Raw genomic sequence first — 21,126 nt, forward strand, 5'->3', positions numbered from 1 at the left:
TAGAAGTGATAATATTCCATACTGCAAATGTACAATGTAACACCCTAATTTTAGTAATTTAATTTATGTAAGTCATTTTGATTTAATTCTGTATTTTGTTAGAATTATGTATTTTTATGATTATTTTATGGTTGAGTGTTGGTGGGGTATGTGTCGTGAAGATGGGAGAATAATTGAGGGGTTGTGACCATATGATTAATCTAGAATAATTTAGAGTTATTTTAGATAGTTAAAATGATTATGATTTAATTTATTATTTAATAAAATAATAAGAAAAAGAGAGTGTGTAGAGATTTTGAGGGTAATATCGGGCTTATGTTGGGCAAGTAAGGATAAGGTAGGCATTACGGAAGATATTAAGGTTAAGATGGGAATAACCTAATGAGGGAATTAGGTTTTTGAATAAAAAAGAGAATTGTGAGGGGATAGAGGTTACAATACGTGTTTTTGGAGTTGGAGCAAAAGATACAAAAGTAGCATTAGAAACTTAGAGCTAGGGGAGAGGGAAAATCACCAAGAAATTCATATTTTCTTTTGTTGCTAGGAGAACCAACGTAAGGGGTGACTACTTATTTAATGGGTGTTTAAGCAGAAGAGGTAGAATGAGGAGTCCTTGACCTCCAATAAAATTTAGTGTTCTAATGCTTGATTCAAAAGTTGTTGTTATACTCGTTGTTGTATGATGAATTTGGTGCGAACTTAGTTGCTATCATATGTGCATAAATTTTGTTTTGATGAGTTAGAATATGTTTAACATTGTTGAGAGTTTTGAAAGTTTATGGAATTGATAAAGTTATGAAATATATGATTTAATCGATGCCAATATGTGATAAATCGTAAATTTGATGTTTTAATCATTCGATAAGTGTTAGGTTTCGAATTTTGAGATCAAGACTTTTTACGGAATCAAAATCGGAGCTCTGGAAGGGCTCCAACGGTGAAAACACATTTTTTCTTCTGGTTTTTAGGTTCATGGTGGTTGCCATGGGGCCATGGAAGACGCCATGGAATTGTGGTGGCAGGTGTCACCGAGGTCGTCGCGGCCAGGAAAATTTAGGTTCTAATACAATTTCGGTAATAACTTTTGATATGTGTAACAGTAAATTCATGACCATTAAGCTATGGATAAAGTTAACGTCAATAAAACCAGAGTCGCCACCGCACTTTTATTGTTTCCAAAGGAAAAGGGAAAAGTACGAACAAAACCCAAAGATAAGAAGTTTTCAAATCAAAACTAATAAAATACCGAAGATTACAGGTAAGGGGGTTGGTTACACAGAGGGAAGGTGTTAGCACCCAAAGTGTTATAGGTACTCCTAGGGAGCCCTTTTTTATGTGTGTATGTGTTTTGGCATAAAATATGTTTGCAATAAATAGAGTGGAGAGATGAGAAAATAATTCATTAATTATATTTTTATGTTTGACAAGACCTTCGAACTTGTGCCTACGTACCAACATAAAAATGATGGATCAAAACCTCATAATTCGTGGTATCAATTTCAAAGTGAGTTGATTGCTTTTAACAAAAGTTTAAGTTTGAAAGAGGCACAAAAGGCCTAAAAGAGTTTGAATGAGTGTTAGTTCTTTTTGTCTTTTGAAATTTTAAATCAAGTATGGTTAAGTTCATTTACAAGTTTGATTAAGAAATAGAAGTTAAAAATACAATGGCATAAGGCCAACGTTTCTAATTTGCAATAAAGAGTCTAAGTTTAAAAATCACAAGCAAATAAGATTTTGAAAAGGGGGAAAGATTTTAAATTTAAGAAATGGGAGGAGATGAAGAGACTAATCCTTAGCAAGAATTTAAAAGTTAAGAGTTGAAAAGATCTGATCGATGGGATGCAATCCAATAGACAAGAATGTCATATAGAAACCCATTTTTCCTTTGGACTTTAAAACCAATCAATATGAATAAGCAAGTAAGATGAAGAGCAAGGCATCAAATAAAGATAGCCACATCCAATCTAGCAACTCCATCGTCTTCTTCATAATCTTCCCCATGTATCAGATGACATACTCCTTGAATGACTCAGAATAAGGCATTAGACACAGGTTCAAAGTAACATTTGCATCAAGACCATGTAGTAGAAGAACTAAAAAGGGATCTCAATACTTGCATCAGATGAAATTTCAATTCACTATGGCTTGGCTTCAGAAAAGTTGGCATTGGCCAAGTCCTTTTGCATAGGGAGTGTTTCCTAATTCTAAGTCCAAGTCTCAGATAAAATCCAACAGTCCACACAAACATTTCTTAAGGGTTTTTTGTTGTTATTATGTACATTAAGGTCCTAAGACCATAAACACAAACAAGGTACAAGATAAGTATATACGATCACAATATATTAACAACATATGGCTCAGGTGAGCAAAGTAAAAATGACATTAAAATAAACAAGTTAAATGATATGTATAATGACAAATGATAAATGGCTTGAATTTAAAGTGCATAAGGTAAATGACTTGAAATTAAAAGTTAGTCAAATGTTAGTTGATTAGGTGTTATTATTGTTTTTGATGTTCAATTGTTTAAGTCATTCTTTGGAGAACACTCAATCCTCTATTCACAAACATGGATCCTTGAACCAATACATCTTCCAAAGGAAGGAAAAAAGGCCAAGTTTCCACACAATACCATGAAAGGGGGGAGACTTACGATCTCACTTACTAGAATGCTATGCTTTTGGGTCAAAATTTAGTGTTATGTTAAGCAATCGTAATTGGACTTATGTAGAAGTCACAACTATCTGAGGCCGGGGAATAGAAATTTTAGTATTAATACATGTTAGAGATATGGTATAATGAACCATACTCCTAAAACATACCACACTTAAAAGAAAATGGCAAAAGGGTGGACCTAATCTCATCCATACTTGTATTGATTTATCAACCAATTAGCCTTATGATATAGAGATATCATAGGTCAATGGAATGAATGGGATAGAAGGGGATTGAAGATGAAGAGGGATGGGAAATGAGACAAACACAAATTGGACAAGGGGATGATTTTATCAAATTAAAATCATTCATTTATTTTGGGAGATGGAATGTACATTCCATCAATCCCCTAAATCCAATGATTTTAATCCAACAAAGTCAAATCAACCTTGACCAAGGCCCAAACACAATAGTCAAACTTTACAAGTCAATAAAAATAGCTCAACACAATTTATTCACAATTAAACAATTAAAACTCAATTAAAAATGCATTAAACTAAATTATGTTTGATCAAAAACCTAAAACCTCTTCAAAACACCGAATAAATGGCTAAGAGATTTATCATAGGTCAAACAAGGTCAAAGGACCTTGGAGAAAAAATTTCATTATTTTTGGAAATGCAAAAGTATTTTTAAACAATTAAAAATATGCACAAAAACAATTAAATCATGAAAAATATTAATATTGATCCAAAAAATAATTTTAATTCAGAAAATGAAAGAGAAAAGTATTTGAATTTTTTTGGTGAAAGTCCCATATTTTTTGGATCAATATTAAAATTAATATGAATTAATAAAAACAAAGCAATTAAAATGAAAATCAAAAATTACAAAAATACGTGGACACTCTGTTCTTCCTCATTAATTGAGGTGGCATATCAAATGGTCCCTAGCGCGCGTTCCATGTGGTCTTGAGTCAACAACGCTACACATGTGGTAATCAAAGCCAACGCCTAAGATTAAAACAAAATGAATGGATCATGTGGTTCAGAGACACGTCAACACATCGCTGGAGCCAAGCTCCGGTCTTCTTCTCCGGTGAACCTCATCGGACTGGTCCACCTTCAACCATCACCAAAATGAAAAAGAAGGATATGGATTTAATGAAAAAAATGCTTAGGAGCTCGAATCTGGCCTCAATTTTGTATAACTCCAAGTATATAGAAAGATACAGGGAGTTGAATTTTGAGGATCATGATCTTAGTTGCTTCGATTTGACCTCAAAGCAACTCAACCTTCTTGCCTGCATTGGTAGGACTTCAGACAACCAAAAATCAACAAGAATAATGGAGAATTCAGTGAGAATCGAAGAGATGAAAAATTCTAAAAATAACCTTCACTACAGCTTCAGATTGGCACGATCTTGCTCTCAATTATGCTTGACCTTGCTTCAGATGCTTGATGGAATGGAAATGGATCAAGGAAAGGGATGTGTCGCATCCGCGAAAAAACAACTGGCGGGCTGAAACAAAAACAACACAGAGCCGCTACTGCGCGTTATTTATCCCAAGATAGGGAAAGGAAACGCTCAGAGAAACCTGGAAAAAGCATGGTCTCGCGACCAAAGAGAAAGGGTAAGGGAGTCGGTTACGCAAGGGGAAGGTATTAGCACCCCTCACGTCCGTCGTACTCGACGGGATCCACGCTCTAAGAAAAGAAAAGGTTGCTAAAACATCACACACACACACGCACTGAAGACAACACAGGTGGGATTAAGAGGAAGGGAGCTCGATAGGACGTCGCATCCTATGCCTACGTATCTCGTCTGGAACGAGAATCAGAGCTGCCGTAGTTCGGCTCACGCACGCCAAACAAGACACACACACCCACAGGCAAACATGGAGCCTGAATGCCAATCACTGGACTTACATCAGCATCCGAACCAAAACACACACAAAAAGGCAAACGTGGAGCCCGAAAGCCAATCACTGGACTTACATCGGCATCCGAACCAAGCACACGCACACTGGAACCCGAATGCCACTCGATGGACTTACATCAGCTTCCAAGCACACAACAACCAAACAAGTTAATAGGGAGTCGGGAACTCGAGCCTATAACTGTCAAGCACACACACAAAAAGAAAAAAAAGTTCCCGGAGAGACCTCGCACGGTCTCCTGCCTACATACCTCGTCTGGAACGAGGATCAGGGCGATGTAGTTCCCCTGAAAGGGAAAGAAAGAACATGCAAACTAGTAGGGAGTCGGGAACTCGAGCCTACAAGTCATCAAGCAAGCCAGAAGAGACGCTGAGACGTCAGAAGAAACGGCACACACAGACTAACAGGGAGTCGGGAACTCGAGCCTGATAGCTGCCAAACAAAACACACGCAAAAAAGAAAAAGGGTGCCCGGAGAGACCTCGCACGGTTTCCTGCCTACGTACCTCATCTGGCATGAGGATCAGGGCGACGTAGTTCCCCTGAAAGGGAAAGAAAGAACATGCAAACTAGTAGGGAGTCGGGAACTCGAGCCTACAAGTCATCAAGCAAGCCAGAAGAGACGCTGAGACGTCAGAAGAAACGGCACACATAGACTAACAGGGAGTCGGGAACTTGAGCCTGATAGCTGCCAAACAAAACAAACGCAAAAAAGAAAAGGGTGCCCGGAGAGACCTCGCGCGGTCTCCTGCCTACATACCTCGTCTGGAACGAGGATCAGGGCGATGTAGTTCCCCTGAAAGGGAAAGAAAATCTAGCCAGAAACCAAGGGAAGACACACTACCAGGGAGCTGGACTCGAGCCTAGTGTTGTCATGCATCATTGCCCTACGTTGAGGTTTCTACCTACTTGCGCAACTGCAAGCTAATCCTATCCAGGAAAACAAGCATACAAGCATACAAGCAAACAGAGCAAACAGATATTCACAAAGCACACACTATAACCAGTCAAGTGAGGCTCAAACAATGGGTTTGACTGCCGAAGCAAGTCATCTGTACATGGGTAGTGTTCGCTCTTAACCTTGCCATTGCGGGGCTAAGGTGAAGCAGATGAAAGGTGAGTGAAGATTAGACTTCACAGCTCTTATCCCTGACCAGGGAGAGCTTCAGACAAAGGAGCGTGGGTCCAGAATGGAGGGACCCTTCTACGCTCAAGACTCTGACTCGATCGTGCAACAGCACAAGATCTTGGGTTTGTGTCCCAATGCATCAACACACAGCCGTGTGAGCAGAGGGACGACTCAACAGAATAGTGGGGGATAGATTGCATATCCCTTTGATCCACCAATTGCCTCATAGAGGTCTTTACCTGCTTGGCACAAAAAGTAAACAACCACAGACATCGCCTCTTAAGGAGGACTTCAGACAGTTGCCTGGCCAAGTAACAGGCCAGGTCTTCCAGACTACATGAAGAATAGAAGTCCTACCTCAATTGGTCTAAAAACCAAGCAGCAGCAAGCAAGTTCTTAAAGAACTGTAAGCAACTTAATGTACCTGAAATCAATCAAGTATCATCAGTACTCAGACAAACCAACAATAAACAGCAAATGTTAATCTATACAGACAACACAAGTTAATGCACACAAGTGCAAGCTATAATCCCAAGCTCAAGCTTTAATCCCTATAACACAAAGTCAAGTTAGTTCATAAACATCAACCAAACTCAATTCAAATTGTCTTGAAGCAATCTCCTTAAGCATTGTGCATTTCATCCTGAAAATCCAAACCAAATGTGAGAAACTAGACCACTAGGCCAAGCCTAGGGTCCAAATGGGATAAAAAATTCTAAACAGCAAGTGCAACTCATCCAAAATCATATTCAAACAAATCAAAAGCAAATGCAATTGGTCCCATGCTCATACCATTCACCATTATCAATTCATGCACAATTTAACATTAATCATGCAATTTGCAACTTCAAATGACCAAACAGAACTATCTCACTCAAAAGCATACCAAATCAATTCAATTAATCCACAAAAATTCACACATAAACAGGACATATTCAATGTATAGCATGTCAATTTTCAGCTCAATTGGACAAAAGAAAATAGGTCAATGAAAATCAAGAAGTCCAGACATATTTATACAAGCCAATTCAAAGCATCCACACAAGCATCAAATTCCAAAAATCATAAAACAGTGACAACAATTAAGAAATGAATGGGACCAAAAGCATGATGTCCCACAATGTGTCTACAATCAACATATCAAATTTCATCTTCATCCAGTACCATATGAGAATCTGACTTGAAGGTCTAACTTGGTCGTACATTAGACTGTATTTGCAGAATCTGACTTGAAGGTCTAACTTGGTCGTACATTAGACTGTATTTGCAGAATCTGACTTGAAGGTCTAACTTGGTCGTACATTAGACTGTATTTGATGACTGGAAGGTCTAACTTGGTCGTACATTAGACTGTAGTTGATGACTGGAAGGTCAGAATGGATCGTCCGTTAGATCGTATCTGAGTTGTTGAAGGTCATAGAAGGTCATATGTTGAGCTGAATCATAGTGAACCGTACGTTAGGCTGTATCTGATAGTATTTGTATATGTTGTATTTGCAATAATTTACTGGGGATGGGCTTATAGATGCCATCGTTAGGAGGATGTCAGAAGGAATGGTGACATGGAGTATATCTGAAAGATGTAGTTGAATCCTGAATGTAATTGATAAGGATGTCCGTCTGAATGGACCTTTGTTTTGATTGTATCAAGAGGATAATTAACCTGAAAAATAAAGTTAGCTTCATGCCATGTCATGATGCATGAGATGCAAATGTGGTAGATATGCGGGTGCTGTGAAATGATGTAATGAGTGAATTATGCGTCTGGAATAAATGAGAGCATTGTATGATGTAATGCATATGATGTGGAATAAAAATTATATGTAGGTATGTGATGTGAAATGAGGCAATGAATGCACTATGTGTCTGAAACGTTCTTCCAGGGGACTCTACTGGGGAAATAAATCTCAGTCTTCTGGTCGGAGATATTTGTATTGATGACCCTTCCTTAGCTAGGGGTATTTGACCTTTATCTGACGGCAGAGATATTCAACAGAGCCTGGCTGGGGTAGAAGAGATGACCAGTCTAGTGATGCCAAGTTCTTCTGGGGCATAACTGGCTTAGCCGGGGAATAAAATTGGCAACAGATTCATTGGAAAGCCTGGTTAGACCTTCTCCTCGATCCTGAAGTCCTTTAGTAATTGTCATTGTTATTTTATGCATGTATTTTGATAAACATTGATCATATTCAAATGCATATATCAATTCAAGTTAAATCAATGGACGTTTATGCAAACAAAATAGAGAAAGTAAAACAAAAGCATTTTTTTTTGAAACAGAATTGTATTGATTTAGAAAGAGGGCCTATAAACAGGCAATTTGTGTACAAGGAGACAGAAATCCTAGTAAGAGGAAATCGTCAAGAAACGAAGACAAAGCTATGCAGAAAAAGTCCTGTTGATTTTAATTCCACTACTGTCATTATGTCTTCAAGCCTCTCATCTCCTGCTGTAGGATGAAAGTGATTGGCTTGTTCAGTCCCTTGAACTTGGTTGAAGCAGACAGAGAACGGGGCATAGTCATACGCTTTAATCCCTAATTTTTGCCTGGACCGCCTTTTCAGGTTTTCAGTCCACCGGGATACCCTTTTTTGCTCAAGCCGCCTTTTCAGGTTTTCGACTTGCCGGGTGTATGTCTTTATATGTTTATCCCTAATTTTTTGCCCGAACCCTTTTGGTTCGCCGGGATGCCCTTACTTTTGCCTAGGTACGTCGACCTAGCGGGTCTCTTTTATGCGTAGTATTTTTTAACTATGTCAGCGTTCACAGGATGCGGGAACTCTTCGCCATCCATTGTAGCAAGCATCATGGCTCCACCAGAGAATACCTTCTTAACTACAAATGGCCCTTCGTGTGTGGGAGTCCATTTGCCTCTGGGATCACCTTGTGGTAGAATGATACGCTTGACCACCAAGGCGCCAAGTTGGTACACCTGTCTCTTGACCTTTTTGTTAAATGCTTGGGTCATGCGCTTCTGATATATCTGCCTATGACAAACAGCCGCAAGTCTCTTTTCATCAATCAGATTTATCTGATCGAGTCGAGTTTGAATCCATTCATCCTCATCTAAGCCTGCATCTTTCGCAATTCTTAGAGAGGGAATCTGAACTTCCACTGGTAAAACGGCTTCCATTCCATAGACTAAAGAGAAAGGGGTTGCCCCTGTCGAAGTGCGGTAACCATGAAGAGCAAAAGGTAACATCTCCTGCCGGTCTTTGTATGTTACTGTTATATTCTTGATATTGTTAGCAGCCTCCACGGCGCCGTTCGTCTTTGGCCGGTACGGAGAAGAGTTATGGTGCTTTATTTTGAACTGCGTGTAGAGTTCAGTTTAGTACCATTATCAGTGATAACTCTCTCAGGAGACAGCAGGTTTCTCAAGTAGATATTTGATAGAATCCATCTTAGAAATCAATAAAGTGGTATGATTCAACATATACTGTCTTAGTCGGCGAGCAGCCTAAGCCAAAGCACAGTAAGCTTTCTCGAGCTGTGAGTATCTTGTTTCACAGTCGGTACCTTTTGCTAAGGCAGTGTATGGCATGCTCTTTTCGACCAGACTCGTCATGTTGCCCCAGCACACCCTATTGAATTTTCTAACACGGTCAAATACATAGTTAGAGGTCTTCCTTCAACTGGTAGCATCAGAATTGGAGGTTCTTGGAGACGTTTCCTGATTTTGTTATTCATCATTCCATGCCATCTCTTGATTTTTCTTTTTTAGTAATTTGAAGATGGGTTTGCAGGTAGCAGTCAAGTGTGGAATGAATCGGGCAATGTAATTCAAGTGTCCCAAGAAACCTCTGACTTCTTTCTTGTCTATTTCAGTACCCAGATTTACAATTTCAATTGATTCCTCATGCGGCTGTGTGGTCTTTTCTTCTTGTAGTACCAGTCTGGCAAGTTCTCCAGGTACTTCACAATCTTCCTCACTTCCATCCTCGGCTTGGTAGATCGGATTTTCAAAGTCATAATGAACAGTAGCAGAGTCATTACCAACAGGATCTAGAGTGGATATGGATCGGAAAACTGTTACGTGCGTGTGTGCAAGAAAACATAGCTTGTTTTGAAAAAAAATGACAGGAAAGATAAAGAGCGCAATATTTGAATGCAAAAAGTCCATTGATCTATTGAATATGAATATGCTTATGAAAATGACAAAACCCTTGAAAAATTAGCTATTTTGCCCCGGGCATAGACACAATGCCTTAAAATGCTAAAACAACAATAACAATTACTCCTGACTAAAGGAAATCGGGATAGTGTCTTCAGCCTTCCAACTATCGAGTCTGTCACCAATTATTGGGGAAATCCAGCTATCCAAGTCACAATCGTTATCAGTATCTTCCACAGCATTGACAGTCTCGTCATGATTAGGCAGAGGGGCAGTGATGCCATTAGGAGTCTCCGGATCAAATTCAAATTCTTCGGCGTCGATCATATCCTGAATTTTGTTCTTCAACGACCAACAATTGTTTGTATCATGCCCGGGGCTATCGGAGTGATATGCACACCTGGCATTGGGATTATAACGAGGAGAAGTAGTGTTGGGTTTTGCAGGAGGATCTCTGAGGGTAATTAAATTTGCTTTTAGCATACCCTGCAGTGCCTGTGCTAAAGTGATATTGATCTTCGTAAACTGCCTTCTTCCCGGGTTAGTGTGCCTCACAGGTTTCTGGTCTTTCTTTTTCTCGAGCAAGAGAGCCTTCAGTTCCTTCTGCCCCCTGGATAAGTTCAAGATTATCTTCTGGAGTTGAGCATTCTGAGCCTGGAGGTCTTTGACAATTTGTTCGAGGTCCATTTTTCTGTTTGGAGGAAAACCGTGAGAATACTGATCCCTTTAGAACACCGGTTATGCAATGTTATGCTATGCAATGTATGAAATGTTTTCAAGGACTTTTGGAATTTAACTTTGCATAAACTACCAAAAAAGGAAACTCTTTTTTTTTTTTTTTTTTTTTTTTTTTTACGAACTAGAGAAAAGTTAAATCCCTAAGTCCTCGAAATGGTTAGTACAATGCCATGATGTTATGATGATGTTATGTATGTTATGATGTTATGTATGTTATGTAAATAACAAGCACAAGCAATTCACACAACCATCATTCCTAGGTTTTAAAGCTTGCATGAGTTCCATAGGTAAGTACCCTCCCCACTGAAGTTTGGTTGGTTCAACCTGTCCTAGAATAGTAACCGGGTTCTAGAAGGATCTCAAATCATCGACCTTTCTTTAAGTCCACTTCAGTGCAACACCAAGTGGTTGACCGAAGCTTCCCTAAAGTCCAATCTCAAAGAGTGTAGTATCGAGTCTCAACCAACCCCAGTCGGAACCGAAGTCAGTTATCTCACTACTTTCTAATGGCTAGGATAAGTCAATTAGGGTTCTAAAGGTCTGGTTAATGCTTTGATGACACCACGCGGAAGCCAAATTTTTCCTCAAGTAAACATGAGGAACATCAGGACATCCAAAGTGTCACATTAACCGTAGCTATCATTTTGACCATTCCAGTATACGCCGGATAGTCGCGATGATCTATTGCTACTTACCTAGGGTACACTAGATCCGGGTGTAGGATCTTTCACTCAAGAATACCCAAGCAATCCCTTAAAAGTAAATCAGACAATTTTAAATAAGTGATCTTGTTTTTAAGGTAACCTCTCTTTTTAAAGATTCCCCAGCAGAGTCGCCAGTTCTGTCATACGGTGAACTGACTTGGGGTATTTTGCTTTTTATCGCAATGTCGCGGATAGCAAGAGTCGCCACCGACTTTTCTTTTATCCAATAAGGAAAGGTGGAAAAGAACAGGAAAGACCTCAATAGATTTTGGGTTCGGGAGGTACATTATACAAAGGGAAGGTATTAGCACCCTTTGTATCCATGGTTATCCATGGGCTCTTAATTGCTGGATCACTTATATTTTTGTCTGAAAGTGTTCGTGAATTGTTAAAAAAATGTTTCGAAAAGAGAGTTAACTTTGTAATGATTCTCGTATGAATGTATACAAAGTATTTATCTCGTTTGATTTTGAAAACGGTTTAGAAAAATATAACTCGGTAATGATTCTAGTATGAATGTATACCAAGTGGTGATTTTCCAAAAGAGGTTTTGAAAGGTGTGAGGTGTTGAAAATATTTTAGGTTATGATCCAGTAATTGAGAGTTATACCTTCCTAAGGTCGTTATGAACGTTTCCTATCCTTATGAGGGTAAAATTGTCCTTACTATTGAGAAGTAAGTAATTTTACCCTTTGGATGTTTAAGGGTCATCGTAGGGTCATCGATAGGTCATTGAAGGCAACAGTTGTAAGGATACCTTAGCATTCGAAGGGACGATCATCATTTAACCGTAGGCTACACCGAAGGGTCATCGAGGGACAAAATCGTATTTTCGAAGGCAACATCCGAGGGACCATGATTTATTTTATGATGATTTAATCGAAGGGTCTTTGCTAAGTGTATCCCTACATTCGCGGGACATGACCGTTATACCGTAATACCGTAGGGCAGCAAAGAGAGGTCCAAGATCACTTATTTAAAGGCAATATTTTAAAGTCAATTAGGTAATTAGGACGAGCCTCCATATTAAAATCAATACATTAAAATTAATACATTAAAATTAATACATTAAAATTAACACATTAAAATTAATTAAGTAATTTAGGGTGAGTCTCCACAAGGGTATCCCACAAATAAAGTGGAAGACCTAACGGCAATCTTTTCCTGGGACATGTGAACCTTGGCAAAATTCAGCAAACGGGTTAGAATACCAAATCGGGGTGTAATCGAAGATTACACCGCAAAAGAAAATACAGCAGCATGAATGTCAGGCAAAACAGTGCATAATTAACATAGAATAGATCAGATACGCATAGGACATAACAAACAAAATATTAGCGACTGTCCCGTTCGCCTCTGCCTCGCCTAGCGAGGGCCTAGCGAATACTCGCTACATGCTCGCTTAGCGATGTGCTAGCGAGCGGCTGCGGGTTTTGAATTTCAGAACAGTATGACTTCAACCTGCGGCATGGCTTATGGCATCCAACACATAATTATACGGTTCAGCATTCACAATATTCAGGCACACTTAAATTCACATGCAAAACCTCAAATATGTTTATGAATTCAATTATAATATCACATGCAAGTTAAGAACATAAAGCGGTATCACATGCAAATTAAGAAAATAAAGCGATAATAGTAATGCAAACCTGTTTGCAATCGAATTGCAACCTTGAATTGGCGAGCCGGATTGAGTTGGGCGGTGGTAGCTTCGGAGCGGAGGAGCGGCCTTCAGGGTTTCTAAAGTAGCCTCCAGGGTTTTTGTGCCAGGGTTTTCGTCTGTCTCCCTCTGTTTTTCGTCCGTCCTCTTTTCGTTACTGAAGTGCTGGTATTTATAATGCCTTTTTTCATGATCTAATGGGCTCAGAACGAAGCCCGAAATTTTTGTTGTCTGTCAGCCTCGCTAGGCGAGCTGGTAGCGAACGTTTGCTTCGCTAGGCGAGCGTGTAGCGAACGTTCGCTAGGCGAGCGTGTAGCGAACGTAACGTTCGCTAGGCGAGCGTGTAGCGAACAGGCCAGTTTTGGGCCATTTTCTGGATTAGGCCATTCGTGAGCCGGGCCTTCGTTCCTTTGGGATGTCAGTGCCTTTTGGAACAAGTCGGAGGGTCTTGGAAAATGCTTTGTAATATCAACGGGCAAATTTTGGGGTATGACAGCTGCCCCTGTTCAATATTCTTGAACCGAGAGAGTTAGAATGGCGAGTATGCCGTTCGTGGTCTGGAGGTGAAAGATTATTGAACACTAGAATGCCCCAAAAATTTGCGCTTGTCCATTAGTCTTGATGGAGATGGGCTTAAAGATGCCATCCAGGAGGTTCGATGACGAGATTTCCAGATTGTGTCGTACGTTAGACGATATCTGGAGACATGGGTGTCACACCGGGTCATACGCTAGGCCGTATAGTGAGTCATCCATTATGCTGTCGACTTCGCCGGGGAGTCGGAGTATGCTATATACTGCTGGGGATAAGGGATCAGAATGGATCATACACTGGACCGTATCTGAATACCGGAGTGAGCTGTTCGTTAGGCAGATGACTTTGCCGAGGATGAAAAATCAGAATGGATCGTACGCTAGATCGTCTCTGAGTTGAAGATCCAAATGGGTCTTATGATAGACTGTATTGGAGTTGCAGTATGAGCCGTCCATTAGGCTGAATCTGATGATAAAAGGGGGTAGTCGTACACTAGACTACACTTCAGAAATGTACCGTACACTAGGTAGCATCTGAGAAGATGAAGGTTTAACTTGGTCGTACATTAAACCATATCTGAGCAGAATGAGCCGTCCATTAGGCTAAATCTGATGATAAAAGGGGGTAGTCGTACACTAGACTACACTTCAGAAATGTACCGTACACTAGGTAGCATCTGAGAAGATGAAGGTTTAACTTGGTCGTACATTAAACCATATCTGAGCAGAATGAGCCGTCCATTAGGCTAAATCTGATGATAAAAGGGGGTAGTCGTACACTAGACTACACTTCAGAAATGTACCGTACACTAGGTAGCATCTGAGAAGATGAAGGTTTAACTTGGTCGTACATTAAACCATATCTGAGCAGAATGAGCCGTCCATTAGGCTGAATCTGCTGAAAAGGGAGTAGTCGTACACTAGACTACCATTCAGAAATGTACCTGTCCGAAGGTAGCATCTGAGAAGATGAAGGTTTAACTTGGTCGTACATTAAACCATATCTGAGCAGAATGAGCCGTCCATTAGGCTGAATCTGCTGAAAAGGGAGTAGTCGTACACTAGACTACCATTCAGAAATGTACCTGTCCGAAGGTAGCATCTGAGAAGATGAAGGTTTAACTTGGTCGTACATTAAACCATATCTGAGCAGAATGAGCCGTCCATTAGGCTGAATCTGCTTAAAAGGGAGTAGTCGTACACTAGACTACCATTCAGAAATGTACCTGTCCGAAGGTAGCATCTGAGGAGGGAGTAGCCGTATACTAGACTACCATTCAGAAATGTACCTGTCCGAAGGTAGCATCTGAGGAAGGAAGTAGCCGTATACTAGACTACATTTCAGGAATGTACCTGTCCGAAGGTAGCACCTGAGCAAGGGAGTAGCCGTATACCAGACTACCATTCAGGAATGTACCTGTCCGAAGGTAGCACCTGAGCAAGGGAGTAGCCGTATACCAGACTACCATTCAGGAATGTACCTGTCCGAAGGTAGCACCTGAGCAAGGGAGTAGCCGTATACCAGACTACCATTCAGGAATGTACCTGTCCGAAGGTAGCACCTGAGTAAGGGAGTAGCCGTATACCAGACTACCATTCAGGAATGTACCTGTCCGAAGGTAGCACCTGAGCAAGGGAGTAGCCGTATACCAGACTACCATTCAGGAATGTACCTGTCCGAAGGTAGCACCTGAGCAAGGGAGTAGCCGTATACCAGACTACCATTCAGGAATGTACCTGTCCGAAGGTAGCACCTGAGTAAGGGAGTAGCCGTATACCAGACTACCATTCAGGAATGTACCTGTCCGAAGGTAGCACTTGAGCAAGGGAGTAGCCGTATACCAGACTACCATTCAGGAATGTACCTGTCCGAAGGTAGCACCTGAGCAAGGGAGTAGCCGTATACCAGATTACCATTCAGGAATGTACCTGTCCGAAGGTAGCACCTGAGCAAGGGAGTAGCCGTATACCAGACTACCATTCAGGAATGTACCTATCCGAAGGTAGCACCTGAGCAAGGGATGAAGGTCTAACTTGGTCGTACATTAGACTGTATTTGAGCAGCATCTGGTCTAACTTGGTCGTACATTAGACTGTATTCGAGTTGAATCCGAGGACTTGACGGTCTAACTTGGTCGTACATTAGACTGTCACTGAGCAGAATCTGGTCTAACTTGATCGTACATTAGACTGTATCTGGGCAGAATCCGAGGACTTGACGGTCTAACTTGGTCGTACATTAGGCTGTCACTGAGCAGAATCTGGTCTAACTTGGTCGTACATTAGACTGTATCTGCAGAATCTGACTTGAAGGTCTAACTTGGTCGTACATTAGACTGTATTTGCAGAATCTGACTTGAAGGTCTAACTTGGTCGTACATTAGACTGTATTTGCAGAATCTGACTTGAAGGTCTAACTTGGTCGTACATTAGACTGTATTTGATGACTGGAAGGTCTAACTTGGTCGTACATTAGACTGTAGTTGATGACTGGAAGGTCAGAATGGATCGTCCGTTAAATCGTATCTGAGTTGTTGAAGGTCATAGAAGGTCATATGTTGAGCTGAATCAGAGTGAACCGTACGTTAGGCTGTATCTGATAGTATTTGTATATGTTGTATTTGCAATAATTTACTGGGGATGGGCTTATAGATGCCATCGTTAGGAGGATGTCAGAAGGAATGGTGACATGGAGTATATCTGAAAGATGTAGTTGAATCCTGAATGTAATTGATAAGGATGTCCGTCTGAATGGACCTTTGTTTTGATTGTATCAAGAGGATAATTAACCTGAAAAATAAAGTTAGCTTCATGCCATGTCATGATGCATGAGATGCAAATGTGGTAGATATGCGGGTGCTGTGAAATGATGTAATGAGTGAATTATGCGTCTGGAATAAATGAGAGCATTGTATGATGTAATGCATATGATGTGGAATAAAAATTGTATGTAGGTATGTGATGTGAAATGAGGCAATGAATGCACTATGTGTCTGAAACGTTCTTCCAGGGGACTCTACTGGGGAAATAAATCTCAGTCTTCTGGTCGGAGATATTTGTATTGATGACCCTTCCTTAGCTAGGGGTATTTGACCTTTATCTGACGGCAGAGATATTCAACAGAGCCTGGCTGGGGTAGAAGAGATGACCAGTCTAGTGATGCCAAGTTCTTCTGGGGCATAACTGGCTTAGCCGGGGAATAGAATTGGCAACAGATTCATTGGAAAGCCTGGTTAGACCTTCTCCTCGATCCTGAAGTCCTTTAGTAATTGTCATTGTTATTTTATGCATGTATTTTGATAAACATTGATCATATTCAAATGCATATATCAATTCAAGTTAAATCAATGGACGTTTATGCAAACAAAATAGAGAAAGTAAAACAAAAGCATTTTTTTTTGAAACAGAATTGTATTGATTTAGAAAGAGGGCCTATAAACAGGCAATTTGTGTACAAGGAGACAGAAATCCTAGTAAGAGGAAATCGTCAAGAAACGAAGACAAAACTATGCAGAAAAAGTCCTGTTGATTTTAATTCCACTACTGTCATTATGTCTTCAAGCCTCTCATCTCCTGCTGTAGGATGAAAGTGATTGGCTTGTTCAGTCCCTTGAACTTGGTTGAAGCAGACAGAGAACGGGGCATAGTCATACGCTTTAATCCCTAATTTTTGCCTGGACCGCCTTTTCAGGTTTTCAGTCCACCGGGATACCCTTTTTTTGCTCAAGCCGCCTTTTCAGGTTTTCGACTTGCCGGGTGTATGTCTTTATATGTTTATCCCTAATTTTTTGCCCAAACCCTTTTGGTTCGCCGGGATGCCCTTACTTTTGCCTAGGTACGTCGACCTAGCGGGTCTCTTTTATGCGTAGTATTTTTTAACTATGTCAGCGTTCACAGGATGCGGGAACTCTTCGCCATCCATTGTAGCAAGCATCATGGCTCCACCAGAGAATACCTTCTTAACTACAAATGGCCCTTCGTGTGTGGGAGTCCATTTGCCTCTGGGATCACCTTGTGGTAGAATGATACGCTTGACCACCAAGGCGCCAAGTTGGTACACCTGTCTCTTGACCTTTTTGTTAAATGCTTGGGTCATGCGCTTCTGATATATCTGCCTATGACAAACAGCCGCAAGTCTCTTTTCATCAATCAGATTTATCTGATCGAGTCGAGTTTGAATCCATTCATCCTCATCTAAGCCTGCATCTTTCGCAATTCTTAGAGAGGGAATCTGAACTTCCACTGGTAAAACGGCTTCCATTCCATAGACTAAAGAGAAAGGGGTTGCCCCTGTCGAAGTGCGGTAACCATGAAGAGCAAAAGGTAACATCTCCTGCCGGTCTTTGTATGTTACTGTTATATTCTTGATATTGTTAGCAGCCTCCACGGCGCCGTTCGTCTTTGGCCGGTACGGAGAAGAGTTATGGTGCTTTATTTTGAACTGCGTGTAGAGTTCAGTTTAGTACCATTATCAGTGATAACTCTCTCAGGAGACAGCAGGTTTCTCAAGTAGATATTTGATAGAATCCATCTTAGAAATCAATAAAGTGGTATGATTCAACATATACTGTCTTAGTCGGCGAGCAGCCTAAGCCAAAGCACAGTAAGCTTTCTCGAGCTGTGAGTATCTTGTTTCACAGTCGGTACCTTTTGCTAAGGCAGTGTATGGCATGCTCTTTTCGACCAGACTCGTCATGTTGCCCCAGCACACCCTATTGAATTTTCTAACACGGTCAAATACATAGTTAGAGGTCTTCCTTCAACTGGTAGCATCAGAATTGGAGGTTCTTGGAGACGTTTCCTGATTTTGTTATTCATCATTCCATGCCATCTCTTGATTTTTCTTTTTTAGTAATTTGAAGATGGGTTTGCAGGTAGCAGTCAAGTGTGGAATGAATCGGGCAATGTAATTCAAGTGTCCCAAGAAACCTCTGACTTCTTTCTTGTCTATTTCAGTACCCAGATTTACAATTTCAATTGATTCCTCATGCGGCTGTGTGGTCTTTTCTTCTTGTAGTACCAGTCTGGCAAGTTCTCCAGGTACTTCACAATCTTCCTCACTTCCATCCTCGGCTTGGTAGATCGGATTTTCAAAGTCATAATGAACAGTAGCAGAGTCATTACCAACAGGATCTAGAGTGGATATGGATCGGAAAACTGTTACGTGCGTGTGTGCAAGAAAACATAGCTTGTTTTGAAAAAAAATGACAGGAAAGATAAAGAGCGCAATATTTGAATGCAAAAAGTCCATTGATCTATTGAATATGAATATGCTTATGAAAATGACAAAACCCTTGAAAAATTAGCTATTGTGCCCCGGGCATAGACACAATGCCTTAAAATGCTAAAACAACAATAACAATTACTCCTGACTAAAGGAAATCGGGATAGTGTCTTCAGCCTTCCAACTATCGAGTCTGTCACCAATTATTGGGGAAATCCAGCTATCCAAGTCACAATCGTTATCAGTATCTTCCACAGCATTGACAGTCTCGTCATGATTAGGCAGAGGGGCAGTGATGCCATTAGGAGTCTCCGGATCAAATTCAAATTCTCCGGCGTCGATCATATCCTGAATTTTATTCTTCAACGACCAACAATTGTTTGTATCATGCCCGGGGCTATCGGAGTGATATGCACACCTGGCATTGGGATTATAACGAGGAGAAGTAGTGTTGGGTTTTGTAGGAGGATCTCTGAGGGTAATTAAATTTGCTTTTAGCATACCCTGCAGTGCCTGTGCTAAAGTGATATTGATCTTCGTAAACTGCCTTCTTCCCGGGTTAGTGTGCCTCACAGGTTTCTGGTCTTTCTTTTTCTCGAGCAAGAGAGCCTTCAGTTCCTTCTGCCCCCTGGATAAGTTCAAGATTATCTTCTGGAGTTGAGCATTCTGAGCCTGGAGGTCTTTGACAATTTGTTCGAGGTCCATTTTTCTGTTTGGAGGAAAACCGTGAGAATACTGATCCCTTTAGAACACCGGTTATGCAATGTTATGCTATGCAATGTATGAAATGTTTTCAAGGACTTTTGGAATTTAACTTTGCATAAACTACCAAAAAAGGAAACTCTTTTTTTTTTTTTTTTTTTTTTTTTTTTACGAACTAGAGAAAAGTTAAATCCCTAAGTCCTCGAAATGGTTAGTACAATGCCATGATGTTATGATGATGTTATGTATGTTATGATGTTATGTATGTTATGTAAATAACAAGCACAAGCAATTCACACAACCATCATTCCTAGGTTTTAAAGCTTGCATGAGTTCCATAGGTAAGTACCCTCCCCACTGAAGTTTGGTTGGTTCAACCTGTCCTAGAATAGTAACCGGGTTCTAGAAGGATCTCAAATCATCGACCTTTCTTTAAGTCCACTTCAGTGCAACACCAAGTGGTTGACCGAAGCTTCCCTAAAGTCCAATCTCAAAGAGTGTAGTATCGAGTCTCAACCAACCCCAGTCGGAACCGAAGTCAGTTATCTCACTACTTTCTAATGGCTAGGATAAGTCAATTAGGGTTCTAAAGGTCTGGTTAATGCTTTGATGACACCACGCGGAAGCCAAATTTTTCCTCAAGTAAACATGAGGAACATCAGGACATCCAAAGTGTCACATTAACCGTAGCTATCATTTTGACCATTCCAGTATACGCCGGATAGTCGCGATGATCTATTGCTACTTACCTAGGGTACACTAGATCCGGGTGTAGGATCTTTCACTCAAGAATACCCAAGCAATCCCTTAAAAGTAAATCAGACAATTTTAAATAAGTGATCTTGTTTTTAAGGTAACCTCTCTTTTTAAAGATTCCCCAGCAGAGTCGCCAGTTCTGTCATACGGTGAACTGACTTGGGGTATTTTGCTTTTTATCGCAATGTCGCGGATAGCAAGAGTCGCCACCGACTTTTCTTTTATCCAATAAGGAAAGGTGGAAAAGAACAGGAAAGACCTCAATAGATTTTGGGTTCGGGAGGTACATTATACAAAGGGAAGGTATTAGCACCCTTTGTATCCATGGTTATCCATGGGCTCTTAATTGCTGGATCACTTATATTTTTGTCTGAAAGTGTTCGTGAATTGTTAAAAAAATGTTTCGAAAAGAGAGTTAACTTTGTAATGATTCTCGTATGAATGTATACAAAGTATTTATCTCGTTTGATTTTGAAAACGGTTTAGAAAAATATAACTCGGTAATGATTCTAGTATGAATGTATACCAAGTGGTGATTTTCCAAAAGAGGTTTTGAAAGGTGTGAGGTGTTGAAAATATTTTAGGTTATGATCCAGTAATTGAGAGTTATACCTTCCTAAGGTCGTTATGAACGTTTCCTATCCTTATGAGGGTAAAATTGTCCTTACTATTGAGAAGTAAGTAATTTTACCCTTTGGATGTTTAAGGGTCATCGTAGGGTCATCGATAGGTCATTGAAGGCAACAGTTGTAAGGATACCTTAGCATTCGAAGGGACGATCATCATTTAACCGTAGGCTACACCGAAGGGTCATCGAGGGACAAAATCGTATTTTCGAAGGCAACATCCGAGGGACCATGATTTATTTTATGATGATTTAATCGAAGGGTCTTTGCTAAGTGTATCCCTACATTCGCGGGACATGACCGTTATACCGTAATACCGTAGGGCAGCAAAGAGAGGTCCAAG

Source organism: Lathyrus oleraceus, chromosome 3 (genome assembly GCF_024323335.1).
Source record: "Lathyrus oleraceus cultivar Zhongwan6 chromosome 3, CAAS_Psat_ZW6_1.0, whole genome shotgun sequence".
Lineage (NCBI taxonomy): Eukaryota > Viridiplantae > Streptophyta > Magnoliopsida > Fabales > Fabaceae > Lathyrus > Lathyrus oleraceus.